The sequence below is a fragment of the Saccostrea cucullata genome, unplaced genomic scaffold (genome assembly GCF_032062105.1).
Source record: "Saccostrea cucullata isolate Sc308-1 unplaced genomic scaffold, CSIRO_AGI_Scuc_v1 ctg3291, whole genome shotgun sequence".
In the NCBI taxonomy this organism is placed as follows: domain Eukaryota; kingdom Metazoa; phylum Mollusca; class Bivalvia; order Ostreida; family Ostreidae; genus Saccostrea; species Saccostrea cuccullata.
This window is the reverse complement of record NW_026938581.1, coordinates 66,999-84,903: the sequence shown is the minus strand read 5'-3', so window position 1 is coordinate 84,903 and position 17,905 is coordinate 66,999.

The following is a 17,905-nucleotide window of genomic DNA, read 5'->3' as shown; positions in this document are numbered from 1 at the left end:
ATTTACAGTGTTCCTACATTACAGTATACAAAGAGAGGGGACTACTGTCACAGAGACAGGTGTATATACAGATAATTAACAGTGTATCTACAGTACAGTATACAAACAGAGAGGACTACTGTCACAGAGACAGGTGTATAAACAGATAATTAACAGTGTACTCACAGTACAGTATTCAAACAGAGAGGACTACTGTCACAGAGACAGGTGTATATACAGGTAATTAACAGTGTACCTACAGTACAGTATACAAACAGAGAGGACTACTGTCACAGAGACAGGTGTATATACAGGTAATTAACAGTGTACCTACAGTACAGTATACAAACAGAGAGGACTACTGTCACAGAGACAGGTGTATATACAGATAATTAACAGTGTACCTACAGTACAGTATACAAACAGAGAGGACTACTGTCAAAGAGACAGGTGTATATACAGGTAATTAACAGTGTACATACAGTACAGTATACAAAGAGAGGGGACTACTGTCACAGAGACAGGTGTATATACAGGTAATTAACAGTGTACCTACAGTACAGTGTACAAACAGAGAGGACTATTGTAACAATTATATTTCATGTGATGTATGTTTGTTTATGCTTTTTATTATTTGATTTGCACATTTACATGTATTTATATTTATGTTTACATTTTAGGGATCGATCATCGATCATTCTAATAAACAGTTAACCCTGAACAGTGTCTTATTCTTAATTAGACTTGTAACGTTTAGAGGAATAAAAAAAACATTTGGCGCACACGTTGGGACTCTCAGCTCTTCAAGATTGATGTTCGTGTGATAGTGGACGGGATATCCTCACTCATTGACTCAAGAATACCTACTCTGCAATCAGAGGATAGCTACTCTGTGACTGGAGGCCTTCTACCCTATTCCGTATGATCAGAGAATCAAAAACAACTCAAGGACCAGATATTTGTACATTAACTCATCCTCAGTGATCAACTGTATTCAAGCGGACCGCATGGAAAACCAGTACTGGTAGGACATGTAGAATAAGTTTAGTTAGAATTTTGATCAGCTGATTTTTACTTCCTGTTGAAGACAAGGAGTCTTAAGATTTGTCTGTTTTTTGTAATCTATCCCATTTTGAGTTCATTCTACTTGGTTTGCTAGAATTACATTTTATTTACAAATTCTCTGATAACTTGTAAAGTTAATTTTCAAATCTTATTTCATTTTTTTAAAAGTTCATTATATTATTTGTTGTTGTTGTTTTTGTTGTTTACATTCACTTTTTTAATCATTTTTTTCTTAAATCATCTTTTAAAATTTAAATCAAATCAAATTACATTTCATTTTTATTTTGATTTTATAATTCAAATTTAATTGCAATTAAGTTGACTTAGTTTAATTTAAAAAAAAAAGACAATTGAAAGTTCTCAATTTCTATTAACTTTGATGACTAATTAATACCAATTACAGCCCAGTAGTGTAGTTATAGATATAGTTCCAGTACAGACATAGCATAAAGCCCCATGCCCACTAGCTGACATTTATTGTGGTATATACCTTTAGTTTGTCTGTCCGTCATTACATACGCCCATTTGTCATTCATTGCTTGTGAGTTTGATCTTATTCATCTTCAGAAGTGAAAAGTACATGATACATGCACATGAAGATTGGAAATCTTTAGAGTGATTTAAATATAAGAAATGTCATAAAAATTTATTATCATCGTTATTGATTTGCATATATACGAGGACCTTTCAAAAATTACGCGGACTTGTTGCACAGAAAAAATATTTGACGACAAAATCGGGCAAAATATCACGCAAAATATAAAAGAATCTTTACTTATATGGTCTTCTAAATTTCATATCAAAATATTATCAATTGGTATTGATTTTGAGTGATTTATCGGGACATATTAAGTTACGGACCGTTCGCGGTAGCTCAGTCGGTAGAGCGCTCGCTCCGTGATAGGGAGGTCGTGAATTCGTATCTCGGCCGCGACTGACCTAGTCGATAAAATTGGTAGCAACTGTTCCTTCGCCATGCGCTATGCACTTTGAAGTGAAAGTTGCAGGTCCTCTGGATGAGACCTTAAAAACCGAGGCCCCGTGTCAGCGGCAGGCGTTGGCACAATAAAGATCAATCACTGCTCAATGGCCTCGAGTGCCGAGTGTTGTGAGGTTTGTTGTATTTGTATTGTTTCATCATATATATTATTAGTAACATTAAGTTGCTTGAACATTCCAGAGTGGTCAACATGTTCGGTCATTTTTTTCTAGAACATTCTTGAACTTTGTGTATGTCCAAAACTTTCAGGTAATATCATGTACTTACAACTTCTAGAATTTTCTAGATTTATAGTACTGTATAAATACCCTGTCAATTCGATGCATAAACAATAACTTGTCGTATAAGTAACATTGAATTGCAGGTGTATAAAGAGACTAGGATATAATTACACTGGACATTGTGTGCAGCAACGGACACTCTGATGTATGTATTTTTAGATTCTTGCTAAGTTTGTACTTTATGATTTGTATATATTAATGTTAATAAATTATTGTTAATTTTAAATTGTATGATTGATTTAGGGTTATTCCGACCCATAACACGAGTAAAGGTAAAAATTTGAAGCCCTTCGCCGGCATACGGTGACGTCTCCATATGAGTGAAAAAAAATCTAGAGAGGGACGTTAAGGAACGTACAATCAATCAATCAAGCATTAAGTCACGGAGCAGCAAATTTTTCGACCTCACAGGCATTATAATAAAAATGTGTGATTGAGCTTTCATTTTCTCAACATTTTCTCAAGAGTACCTGTACAGTTTTAGTCACCTTATTTACTCAACATTCAAACACGATTTCTTGTCAAGCTTAAAATCTATTAAACAAGGAAAAAATATTCTCTTTTTTTTGGTTTTAAAACCAAAAATGCAGGTATTTACGAGATATAGTATGATATCGGTGACTCTCAATCAAGTTCTTTACAGTCCGGATAAAGTTTTCGTTGATAATCGTCTTCCCGTCCTCCAGTGTAGCGTTTTTATAACTGTGTAAATACAGGTATGGGGTCAAGAGGTCATAGATGTGCGTTTGGATAAACGTTCGACGTAATTTCTCTGTGACGTCATAAAGGGTCGACGCACGTTTAGTGGATTACATACATGCCGTTGGGTTTGAAAAATTAACGCATTTCACACGTTAAAAGTAACAATCAGGCAAATATAAAGTATGAATAAGTCACAAATGTAAATCTTCCATAAAGCCCTTCGGGCTTTATGGGATTTGATCACGTTACCAACCCGTTTTACATCTAAATAAAACTCAAAAAATGATACCTTATTTCTTAAATAATCTACACCTAGTACAATAAATATTAATTTTGCTTCAATTACAACACTCTGAAAAGATTACACTAATATACCATTCTTACAATTATTTTCAAACCTCAAAGGGTTTGGAGGGAGTTAACTTCATTAATATTTTTAAAGATAATTAAATAAAATAAGATGTGTTTGTGAAACACTAAACGCCCTTTGGCAACAAAGTTCTGAAAAGTTATTTTTAATATATAGGTCAAAGTCAAGGTCACAAGGTAAGATATGGCAAAGGTTAAAGTTGACAACAGAAAAACAGAATATCAGACAAACAGATAAACAGACAGACAGGACAAAACAATATACGACCCATATCTATGGATCCATGTGCATAAAAAGTTTTCCATTGCATTATAATGTACACATCTGTATTTAAATATACTTTCAATATCAAATATCTTCATTAAGTATAGTTGAAGGAGAGTATGATGATTGATAAAAAGTAATGAGCTCCACAGACATGTATGTTTGGAACTTTGGAAGACATCGGGTTGAAATGGACTTAAAAGACCACATTTAATAATTCTAAACTTCTAATAATCCTTTGAAGCATAAGGCGACAAATTGCTAAAAAAATAAAACAAGAATTGATGCAATTTTCATACCATAAACTACTTGTATTGTCTCTGTCCTCTAAGACATGATTTGAATGTGAATGGATTTACTTAACCACAATGCAATAAATTCAAGTACCGGTAATATTATATGTAATATGACTGTAAATCTATAAAACTGTATTGGAAGTTTTATAGAAAAAGAAAAAAAACATTCAAAATTCTACATTAACATTCTGAAAAATTATTTTACCCCAGTACATGTATCATGTTTGAGAACAAATTTTTTTTAAAAATCGGAAAAGATGTACTTTCATTCTATTGAAAAATATACAGTATATCAATGAAATAACATCTCAACAAAATGATATAGTTTGTTGAAACCCTTGAAGTTCATCAATCCCAACAAGAATAAATGTCAATGAATTAAATGTAATTATATGGGGGATACACATCTGAGTACAGGTATTATTTATATAAACATTATAAGTAAAACTACCGATACAAAAATATTAAACTTAATGAGTTTCAGTCACAGCCATTTATTCTGTAAATTCATTGGCTATTGCTTGAACACTGTCAAACTGTTTTGCTACCTGAAGTTTCTTCAGCAGGATTAGCATTGTTGTTAACATCTAAAATTGTAGAAAATTCTTCTTATGATGTATTTAAACTTTATATGAAATTATTAGTAATCACAAAAAGAGAGGCCAATGGGTCACATCGCTCACCGTTTGGCCAGGAACTTTAGCCATGATGCTGTTCTTAACCAGATTTCCCCCCTTGCAAATTTATATTGTGCACCCCCACCCCACCCCCCTCAGGGGTCATGAATCGTAAAATTTAGAATCTACTCATGACAAACAAATTTTAATAGAAAAATGTCACCTGAAAAACTCATGTGACTTAAAGATACAAGATTTTTTTCTAATGAATGATTTTGCATAGTCTGAAAGTTTAATGAAACCCTTCATAAACATCATACCATTGACTTCAGTGCAATCTCTAAGATTAAGTAGACGTATTGAGGCACTGGTTGAATTGTTTAGCTGCTCAACTCTGTCTAAGTAAAAAGAAAATATATGGAGATAACAAACAGTATTCAAGCTCAAAAGTCCATTCAAAAAATACAAATCTGGTGCAGGGCAAATATGGACCTGTATATAATAAGGTACAAATCCAATATCAACACGTGTCTTGTTTGGCATGCATAATTTGGTTAATCTACACACACACCCAACTCCAACGAACCAAAAAAAAAACCCAAAAAGAAAAACAAGAGGCTCATGGCCCACATCGCTCACCTAAGAAGATTTGACCATTTTGTTCTTTACCAGATTTACCCCTTGTAATACATATTGTGCCCCCCCCCCCCCAACCCACTGATCATAATTTAGACACTTTGAAATCTACACTAACCCAGGATGCTTTCAAATAACTTTCATCTTTTCTAGCTCAGTGGTTCTTGAGAAGAAAATTTTCAAAGATTTTTCCTATATATTTCTATGTAAAACTTTGATTCCCCATTGTGGCCCCGCCAAACCCCCTGGGGTCATGATTTGAACAATTTAGCTCTTCCTACTGTCTGACTAAAAATGGTCTGATTTATACTTACATTTCAATCTGAGCCAAAATATTGTATATATATCAAGGTAGTAACCATTTAATTTTTTTATCCTGCAACATTATTTTACATATTACCTCCAAACTGAGCTCAATTCAATTGATCTCAGCACATATTTTCGGTACTAACTAAAACATGTAAAATGCCACATGCTATAACACTGCAATATATTTGATGTCACAATGCATTTAAAATAGAGGAATAATTTTTACGAATACATGCAAAATGCTTATTTAGGGCATTGACAAAATATTATTTTACTTCTTCTTAATTAGATCAATGTAAGTGGTGCTTGCATGATAAATATTTGTAACAGGGCTCTCATACCCACTTTTCTGTCCTGGGGTCAAGGGTCAATAAAACCTGGAAACAATTGACAATATATGGGGAATAATACAGGCCTACTAATCTACGTATTCATTCAAGCCTACATGTTCTTCAGTAAAACATAATATTTTGTGTTTCTATTGTTGCAGGTCAGGACCATATGCCCAAATGGGATATCATAGTCCATTTGGGATATAACATCCTAAATGGGATGTACATTTACAGTGTAAAAAATGAGCATTTCTATTACTTTGGCAATTTTTTCGCAATTTTAATTTTTTGCACTGCACATTTTATATCCATTTAGAATATTATATTCCAATTTTCCAAACAGACTATTATATCTCATTTGGATGAGTGGTCCCATCCTGTTGTAGCTGCAGAACTGTACCTCTCTGAAAAAAATATATAGACAGACTAGAGAGCTAGACCCATTGAAAAAAAAGCATATTTATCGCGCACAAAAATGTGTGTATCTATGTGTTCCTAGCACATTCGTTCCCTTTTTTTTCCACATCAAAACATTATTTTTTTTAATAGGCCTTCTGGCCCTGAAATTGAGATCATTGAAAAGTATTCCTATTTTTACTGCCATTTTGATTTGCAAGATAATTCAGACCAACACACTTCGTACATATGTAAACTTAAGTAGTTTATAGAGGAGTAATTTTTTTTTAAATCTAAATTTTTTTGCAACTGAGGTAAGAATTTGGAAGAATTAATCCAGAAGTATGTGCAACTTTTTGTATGCAATGAATATACTTTTTTTTCAATGGGTGGCACAATAGCTCTCCGGGATGTCATTAATATGTATTTTTTCGGAGAGCTACAGATCTACTGCAGCTAAAACTATTGACATAAACTTTTAGCTACATAAGTAGCAAGTTTAGGCATTATATATATTCAAGACTTGTTTAGGAAAAACATTAAGTTCAAGTATAATAATTCAAGGATATTCTTTCATAACTTGGTCAGTTTGACAAATTTCTTATTACCTTTATCTATTGGGACTGATAGCTGTAGACGCAACCAAAGTTCCCGGCTCAAAAGTGGTGTGATGCCTCAGTCTGATTTCGTTTTAGATAAACCATGAAAGGGATGTACACAAGATCTCTCGCTCCGTTTCCAGTAAAGACCAAGCGCGTATCGGTTTCTTTGGCAAATTGTCTTGTTTAGCTGTGCTAGTGTGATTACGCTCTGGATAGAATTAAATAACTTTCTGGCAGATCTATACCCTTAGAGTTAAGAGTCCAAATATCTGAGGTGGTGAAAGGTTTGTTTAACACAGCCGTTCAAATTATATATCGCCGTTTCTTCACAATCTTCACCAAAATCACACATACCCGACGACATCGCTGCCATTTTCCCTCCATGTAAATAGCATGTAAATAATGACTTTTTTACTCTTCTTGCACTGAAGAGTTCGAAAAGATCGATAATTCGGTAAAAAATAAAGAGATTCAAAAGTGTATACCTCGAGATTCATTGTAAATCCAAGAAATTCCTTGAAAGATGTTGTGTAAAATAACTAATTTAATCAGATAGATAATTATAAACAAAAGTTCATCCGTTGTATCAAACACAGCACTGCGTTTCTCATAGAGATATAAAAAGTCAAGTGAATTTTCTCCTACGAAACCTTTTGAATTTCCCAAATTAATAAGATCTGGTAAACAAAATTCAACTATAAACAAAAAGTTATACTTATTAATTCAACATAAAACACAAAATTTTCCCAAAATCATTGTTTCATTTTATCTTTTTGAAGGGCTAATAAGAGTGCTATTTTTCCTTGAAAATCCAGCCCACCAGTGGGCTATAAATAGATTCGGGGCTATCTCGATTAGGAGGACACCTTTGTTGAAAGTTTTTTCACAATAGTTATATAGGTCCATTCTCTTCAAAATTATGTATTTAAAATCATCTTTTTAAAATGTGACTTGTGTAACAATTTTTTTATTTTGCATGATTTTCTCGTAGACTCGCTCTTAAGTTGTTTCTATCTAATTCTTAACTGTCTATTACAGACATGATTGTAACAAGGAAATTAAGGTGCACTAATAGTATAATACATCATTCTCTTAATTAAAAGATTTAATTTAAGTAATATTTATTCATAAGTAAGATCAGTATAGTTGTATTGTTTCTAATATCAAACTATTTTGTATTTTCAGTCAGAGACTGCAAGGAAAACAAATGTTGTGGCGGTAAATAACAATGAAATCGAAGACCATGCATAAAGAAGTGTATAAAGAACGATTACATGTGACAAAGATCAAGATGAAGAAAACGGGAGGCGACGAAGGGACGGAAAAAGAGCGGGAATACAACAAAAGGACAGTAATAAAGGAAGTGAGCCCTGATTAAGAACTTTGAATTGATAATTTTTCATAATTAACCTCTATTGTCTATTTTATAATTTATTTTGTAAATTATGATTGAATTGATGTACGTAAAAATATTTTCACAGTGAATCATTTGTAATGTTTTTTTTATTGAACATGTCCATGTATGCATTATGAATGCAGATTGAATTGTGCATTAATTTTTTTTTAAACAGTCATAAAATAGGTTTATGTAAAGCATCACTTAACCAGTTGCAAATGTTTATATGTAATAACTACGTTGGCCAAACAATTTGCCATCTGACATTGTAAAAAAGGGTCAACAATGGGCCAACGAAACAGTTGTTAAGGTTGGCTGCTTGCTGGAAAACATTAAAAACTACGTTGGCCCAACAATATGCCATCTGACATTGTAAAAAGGGGTCAACATTGGGCCAACCTAACCAAACAGTTGTTAAGGTTGGCTGCTAGTTAGCATACACTTATAACTACTTTGGCCCAAAAATATGCCATCTCACAATTCAACAAAGGGCCAACGTTGGGCCAACCTAACCAACCAGTCATTAAGGTTGGCTGTTAGTTGTCATACAAATATACCTACGTTGGCCCAACAATATGCCAACATGTTGGACCAACGTTGGGCCGATGAGCAAAATTACCGTGGGCCAACGTAAGGTTACCAACAGTGGGCCAACGTTGGAAAAAAAAAATTGGGCAAACTTTGGCCCAACTATGTCTTGCTATCTGGGAATTTCACATGGTTTTCGAAGTTGACATTCCAAGATATTAGCCCCAAGTTGACAGGAAAGCCATGGATTGTTTACATATATTGCATGGCTTAGATGGTTACATACCAAGATATTTTACCCATGGTGAGAGGAAAGCCATGGAGTATTATATCACCGATGAAGAAGACAGAGGGTGACATAACATTTCAATGTTTTCCTGTCATCGAGGAGCATATTCTGGTATAGTCAACCGAGAAGCATATATCTAAAAATCTTCTTAAAACATTAAAGTTTTAGACAAATACCCGAAAATGCTTTCATGGTGTTCATTTTGCTCCGTTGTTTACGTTTGCCTAACAACCAACTTCACAAAATTTCGAACCCCATCAGAACTCTGTAGCATAAAAGCACCTGAGGATTATCGAGAGTGCGTAATAAATACTTCCGTCCTATGATATAACTGTTCCCGGCGTGTTAAATATGTGCAAACTGTATCCGGTGGGATTCATTATTCTTCAGGGTTTATAAAGAACTTATTACATTCGTTACATAATACGATGGAAAACTTATTAAACGATGTTATATACATAAGTGTTTCCTCTACTGGCGAGTCTCAGCCACGCCGGTAGAGTAACCAGTCTCAATAACCCCGGCTTCTCTTCAACTAACTACTCTGCAACCACCCATCTTCTAAATAACGTATTGATCCAATCATTTTTTGTGAAATGTGTACCTGTAAAAATAAATACTACAGTGCAATTTGTTAAACCTTTAGGCGTTATTTTTAAAATGAATATTTGGCCATTAGAACCTGAAGTCTAGTTTACACTTGTCTATCCTAGCAAATAATCATACAATTCTGTTTTCACTGTCTATATGCTAATTCAGTTGCTTGTTATTTAAACATGCTACACGCTAAATATGAAAAAAAAATATCGACAACAGTTCATGCTTATCAAATACAATGATGATTCAGACTGCTCTACAAACACTTAATAAACTTCCTTTTGAAATAACATCACGCATTCATGAATTGCACTGTATGACAAGCCCAGTGTTTGTTCGCCTCCAAATATTATAACATAAATAAATCACTCAAAAAGACACTTACGTATGTCCGTGGAAGTTAATTATTGTAAACAACAGAATAACAAAGGTCAAACTTCCATCAACAAACAAACGCACCAAGAAAAACACTTAATTGAATCTTCGTACAATTAAGTATATGAACATTTAGCAATTGTCTAAGCAATTTCCCAGGTTGTTAAGAAGGTCCAGGTAATAAATGTCTTGGATAAAGTCAATGTCGTTCAACCACTGACTTATCGTATTATTGTATCACCCTATCTCTATTTCTGATTGAAATAAATCCTTTTATATTATGCACTGGAAATATTATCATATCTATATTACTAAAAGCTGTACTTTTGTAGTTTAAATGGACATTATATACCTTTGGAGGGATTCTATCTTTGTTTTTTTGTTTTGAACATATTTTATTGAACGAGTCAAATGGATTGGAAACATCTTTAAGAGTACGGTATAAGTGCAGCTGGTACTAGGCTTTTTGACCGATGGTCCCACAACACCCTTCCCACCCACAATTACCTCAGTGGAGATGGAAAGTCTATTATCTCACAGCAGTGATAAGACGTACTATGGAAAATCATCGGAATATAGACGTGCAAAAAAAAACGGAAACTTTCTAAAACTGAATTTATTTTTATATTGCTGTTTTAATATCACATAACGTATATACTTTTCTAAAAACATAGTACATGCCAGTTTTTACTGAATTAAGTTTGGTCCCATCAATGGACAGTCACGAGATAAGTGCACAGTATGTGTACTGTATATGTACGGAAGTCATGAGCAAATTTCAATATGGCAAGGGCATACCCTAGTTAAAATTAAAAAAATAAATAAATAAGTTATTAATCGTTTCTGCATTCTTTGTACTTTTTATACGCCCGTCTTAAGACGGGACGTATTATGGTGTAGGCTTCATGTCCGTCTGTGTGTCCGTCTATCCATTCCTGTCCGGCTCATAACTTGAATACTATTAGGCCTAGGATTATCAAACTTTGTCAACTTATACTTCTTGGGTAGACGGTGTGTCGCACACAAAAAGTAGGTCACTCTTACATTTAATAGAGATGCTATAGCCAAATATGGAAAAATCCTGTCCGGCTTATAACTAGAAAACTATTAGATCTAGAGCTTTCAAACTTATTTGTTATAATCAATCCCTACTCTGTAAGTCTCTTAGAGATGTATAATAAGAAATGGAAATTAGATTATTGAAATGTTTGTCAATCTGTTAATCAAGGCTACCTGATTTTCTTGCATCCTAACCAATTTATGATTATTGAACAATATTTGATGGGCGTATCATGCTGTGGCGGGGCACTTTATTGGAAAGTGCTGCTACTTTCAATAGAATTCGCATTTTGTTAGTTAAAATATCATGTAATTGGGTTCATGTCAAAATTTGCTTGACCTTTACCAAGTATTTTAAGTAACTCTCTGGATTTAAAGAAAGCAGCAGCAATTTTCAAGATAAGGAGAATATCCTTTATTTATATAAAAATGGCTAAGATCTATAAAGTGTATGCCCTTGCAAAAAGGCGATTTAATAAGCCACCCACCTCGATGTTAAAAATAACAAACAGGTACATATAAGCACGATAAAATTAGATAAATACATTCTGTTGATAGTTTATCAGGAATCACACTATATAAAAATTTTATATTGGTATTAATAGTCCATCTAAAATCTGTAAATAATATTGCACTTTTCATTGTAAAAAAAAATACTTTATCTGCCTCTCACAGCACATGGAATACGTCATTTTATTACATAGACGTAATGTCAACAAGTTCCTTGCGATCAGTGATTTAAGATAACTTATTAGTGTGATTTAACTAGCAACTTTTTAAAAATGCATAGATAAATTTTATTAGTGTTTATTATGCTAATACAGTTTTAAGTTGAAAATTATTTCATTTTCTGGTATTTGAGGAATGACTGTTTCGTGTGATGTCATTATAAATATTTCTCGTATAAATTAGGTCCCGCTTCCTATTTTTTAATATTAAAAATGCTACGCTGGAAAGGCTCCTTCCACTAAGCCCCGTCATAGAGGACATGGGTACACCAACACCAGTACCGATCGTTGCCTAGAGACACAAAACGTGACGTCAAGGAGATGCGGGGCGAGGACCAATGGGTGGACTTCATGAGACAGAGGGACACGCCCTCTGGTAATTTGTGTTTCGGGGCCATAGGGAATATTTTCCTTGCAAGAATCTGCAAGGAAGGAAATTAAATGAGCACATTGTTTTTTTTTTGGTCGTAATTAAATGGAACCTTGAGGAAAGAAGAAATAAAAAGGAAGGGAAAATGGAACCGCTAACTCGATCGGTATTGCTTAAGTACTTTTCGAGTTTTTTCATCATTTCCCCCCCCCCCCCCCCCCCCCCACCACCAGCATTTACCCAGCATGTCCCCACGAAATTTTCAAGAAATCTCCTGGCCGTGATCTGACGTCTTTGTTCCACTAGAAAGAGTTGACCGAGGGAAATATTACATATACGGCTATTATCATGTGGCTATTGGGGAGGAAATAGATCGAAGAAAAAAGAGCTTCCCGAAAGTATGAGAGTGGAAGCCAGAGACATTCCAATGTTATAGAGATTTGTGCAATTTCAGGGAATTAAATATAAATGTGTGTTTTTATTTGTGCAGTATTATGCCAGTATGATTGTAAGCTAACCATAAATATTTGGACTATGCTTGTATGAATAGTTGTTCACTGGCTTGTTTTGTTATGTTTATTCATTTATTTTTTTAAAAATAAAATGTACTTATTTCTTTCTTTTTTGTTAAAGATCTTATATACAGAATGAACATAATTTGATAGGTTAAACGGGAAACAGGACACATGTCACATGACTAAAAAGACATATCACGTCATAATCGGTGATTATATATGTGTTAAACGTTGTTAAAATCAACAGTTTTTGTGTAATTTTATTCTAAATTCTAAAATTGTTTTTTAAACATTTAATTTCAGAAAATATTATTAAAAAAATTTAAAGATCTTGCCATCATTGAGATATATTGTGAAATTGCACAATCCACATATTTATTTCTCTTTACCCTGCAGTCTGACGTCAGTGACGTCATAGACGTAGTGTTTGAATTCTAAGTGCAGCGAGATCAAGTGTGATTCTGACCATGCTCCATTGTCATGAGAAAATATAAACGGGCTTTTAAGCTTTTTTAGTATTATGTGTTTTAAAACAAGGGGCCCATGGGCCTTATAGGTCACCTGAACCTCATATAACAACTTTCCAACAATTGAATTTGGTTTGAGATTGAAATCTGAGTCTATGACATTCAAAAATCTGATAGATACATAATTGCTTATCTTATCTTTACACTTAAAATGTTAAGTTTGATTATTTGAGTTATTATCTATACCAATTACCAGGGAAGGGAACACACAAAATGTATTGCAATAACATGTTATCAGTAGTTATTAGCAATAATTGATATTACCCCACTCCAAAGGAACCCATGACTCTGACCATGCATTTTACAATTTCCGAAAAAGGCTCCCTTTCTCATCATACATTTTTGATTATACCAAGGAACAGATTTTAAAGCATTAATTCAATTTCAGTTTATCCATAAGAAAGCCCCCGTCTATAGAACCCATGACCCAGTGGCTTTGTAATTCACAATTTTGGAAGAAGGACCCATCATGAATATTTCATAAATGAACTACCTAAATATCCAGGAGCAAAGCATGACTCATGGACTGTGAAACCTACAATTTTATCAGAAAAAAACCCTTGCTCATCAGAGATACATGTAAGTAATAGGTTTGTTTTACAACAAGGGATAGAGAAGAAAAGATTTTCAAATAATAAATGCACTTTCACTAAATAATTAATAGATCCCTCCCTGAACACCAGAACCCCCGACTCTTGGGTCATGAAATTTTCCATTCTGAAATAAGGACATTTGCTCATCATCACTATGTATGTAGCTAGATTGTTTGACACCCAAGATCAGAGGAAATTAATGCATTTTACTATATTAATTTTAAATCTCAGCACTAACACCAGAACCCCTGGCACAGGGGCTATGAAATTCACAATTCTGGAACAAGGACCATTGCTCATCATAATTATGAATATAGCCAATTTGTTTAACATCCAGAACTTTTTAAAAAATTAAGCAATTCCATTATACAATCAATAGAGCCCCGCTCTTAATTACACCAAAACTCCTGACCCAGGGACTATGGAATTCACGGCTTTGAAAGAGACATGATTCCTTATCATAACTATCAACTAAAATTGTTTTATACTCAGGATCAGAAAAGAAGATTTTTAAATGAACTTTCACTATATAATTTATATAGCCCCGCCAAAGCACTAGTACACCTAACCCTGGGAACACGAATTGCACAGTGTTGGTGGAGGATCCAATGTCAATTCCAATCATGCCAACAACTTGACTGCTTGATGTCCAGTAGAAAAGAATAATATTTTTAAAGATTATCTTAGTATATGTGGTTTTGGTCCAATCCCTCAGCCCCTAGGAAAACAAGAACCATGAAAAACCACATATTTTCTTCTCATTCATCAAATCTGCTATATACTGGTATATATGCTATATATATTGATTGAAATTGGTTGCGCAGTTTTATATAAAAAAAAAGGAATGATCAAATGTTTGTGTATGAAGCACTACAACTGACAAGAATAGATAGCAATAGATCAGGTGAGCTTAATTGTAATAAATCGAATAACAGAATTGTGACTCACTCTACACCTGAGGCCACAATTTGAACAAACAAGAATCTATACAGTCACTACACAGTCACTACACTCATTTTTTATATTTTCTGGCCCATGATTTCATTTATTGACTTCCACTTTATTTTCGCATACTGTCCCCATGAAATAGATTTGTCCTTGGTTTAAACAGTTAATTTCTTTTCTCTATACATATAAATGTTTGATATTGACTTTGCTCATATTGGTCAAGAGGTTCATAGATGAAGTTGAAAATCTGAAAAATTTATAAACAGACATGGACAAAGGGTATTTGAGCTTTCCACTCAGTTCCTCTAAAATGGTGTAGAATATCTTAATAATGTAAAACATGTCAAGCAGGCATTTTTCATATGTTTTATTATTTTACAGCCATGTTGCTCTTAACATGCCTTTGCCATGAAAAAATTATAACAGTTATATCGCTCTATTCTGGAGAAGAATAATTATAGTTTTCCCCTATACTGTATATCCCAGTTTTAACCCTTGATCTCTTATTGTACTCCCAAACTACCACCCGCGTTTAGATTTGAACAAATGTGAATCCATACTTTGTCAGTGCATTAGTCTTTTATCAGATGCTACCAAATACTAATTCTTTATTGATACTCTCCCAATAAAAAGTGTGGTATTTCATTTCAATAAGTTTGAATTCCATTTACCCAATGATGTTTTATGGCATGATTTCTTGAAATTAGCACAGTTGTTCTAGGGAAGAAGTTGAAATGTCCAGAAAAAATAAGAAACAACGGAGAACAAAACAAAAGCCAACAACCACAAATCAGAAAAGAGAAGTCGAGATTTTGTTTTTCAAGTTAGCTTTTTATTTAAGGAATGAAGCTAATTTCAACTTATGTTATACGATATAACATAACTTGGGGCAGTTTACGCTTTATAAACCGCGAAGCGGTTTATAAAAAAGCGTAAACTGCCCCAAGTTTTGTTATATCGTATAACATAAGTTGAAATTAGCTTCATTCCTTATAATTTAATTTCGGTATAGACAATAAGTTTTTCCTCCAGAATACGGCTTCAAATTGAGCATTATTTTAAAAGTAACGTCAAGCGGAGTAATAAGTTTTTGACGTAACTCATTGTGATGTAGGTAAGTTATGTTATCCAAAATATTATATGTTCCTCTGAATGCTTCAGCCAATGAAATAGCTTGATACAAGTGAAATGAAATTATAATACTGTAAAAGCAGTAATATTCTTTTGGAATTTGAATCTGTTTATTTCGTTGTCAACAATAGCAAATTAATTACATCCAACACATTTTTTTTAAAATAATTTTGGTTACTTCACAAACACTGAAAAAAAACTTTTTAAATGACGAATCAATTAAATTTTATTTATTTGCGCCAAAGGTTCTTTTATAATCTTAGGAAATTAATTACATCCAACACCGTTTTTATTCGATTTTTACTCGCGCCTTTCCTAAAATTTTCCACATGGTAACTTCCGGTTTCGTGACGTTTTCTTGAAATATCAAAACAAAAACATTAAAAAGCGGAATATCAGTAAATAATAGGAGGTATGGAGTTACTTCAAGATCAAGCATGTTATAATAGCTATTTACTGAGTATTTAGCACGCAGCACTGTTAAGGCTTACTATGAGAAATCAACGGAAAAAAAGTGCAAAAAACGGGAAATTTTTAAAATTGAATTTATTTTTATTCAGCAATTCTATTATCACAGAACCTAAATACTTATGGAAATAGCATGGTATAACATACTCTGTACTGTGTAGACTTTGGTCCCATCGATGGACAGTCACGTGATGAACGCATAGCAGGTACACGGAATGTAGGTCAATAACAAATTTCAATATCGCAAGGGCATATCCTAATTGAAATTAAAAATTCAAGCTATTAATTGTTTCTGTGTACTTTGTAGTTTCTGAAAAGTGCTGCTGCTTTGAATAGAATTCGTGTTTTAATACTTAAATGTTTAAGTAAATAGGCCAATGTCGAAATATGTTAGAATTTTACCAAATATTTTGTGCACTTATAAAATCACGGCCTCGATTTAAAGAAAGCAGCAGCACTTTTCAAGTTAAGGAATATATCCTTTATCTATATTTTAAAAATAGTTCAGATCTATGCAGTGTATGCCCTTGCGAAAATACGATTTTATGAGGCATCTCGATGTAAAATATACGTAACCTGTACATAAAGCACGATATAATTAATAAAATACATTCTCTTTGTAGTTAATTAACAATCGCACTAAACAAAGGCTATACCTTGGTATTAATCGACTATTTAAAATCTCTAAATAATATTCCGTTTAATAATAAAACACATTTTTCGTTGATAAACAATTTCTTTATTTGCCTGTCACAGCACATGAAGTACGTCATTTTTACCAGTATGACGTCATGTTTACAAGTTCATCGCGACGAGTGCTTTGTCTACAACAAGCTACATGGGATTTAACTAGCAACTTTTTTAATGCATTGATAAGTTATAATGTTGTTTATTATGCTAATACTGTTCAGCGCTGCAGATTATTTCATTTACACGTATAATAAGAACTACATAAATCTCATATTTTTGTCTGACGTCATAGTATACTTTTCCCGTATAAATTAGGCCCCGCCCCCTTATTCAAGCCTTAACAATGCTGCGCATGGTCAAATATTTCAATATTTTACTAAATATTTAAAACAAGACTGTATAGTATGAAGTGTTGAAGTTCCTTTATCCCGCCTTTGATAAAAATCTGTGAAATTCATTGGTCGAAAAGAATACTGCATGAAACGATGTTATGCTGTTAACCCACATCATATTGCTAATGTGCCCCTTCCACATGACCTACTGCACAGATCATAATCAATATGTTGTTTTCATTTGAACACACACAGAGTAAAAAAATTGATCTCATATACACATTTAATGATGTCGCAATGTAAACATTTGTTACGGAACAATTTACTTAAACAAAAAAAAAATATTTTAAAGAATCTTTGATTGGATAATTCATTATGTAGACACTTAGAGGGGTACTAAATACAGAAATATGTGGGGTTCTCGATAAAACATTTTGGGCTCGGCTTACGCCTTGCCCAATATGCATTTTTTTCAAGGACCCATATATTTCTACATTACCCATCTAAGTA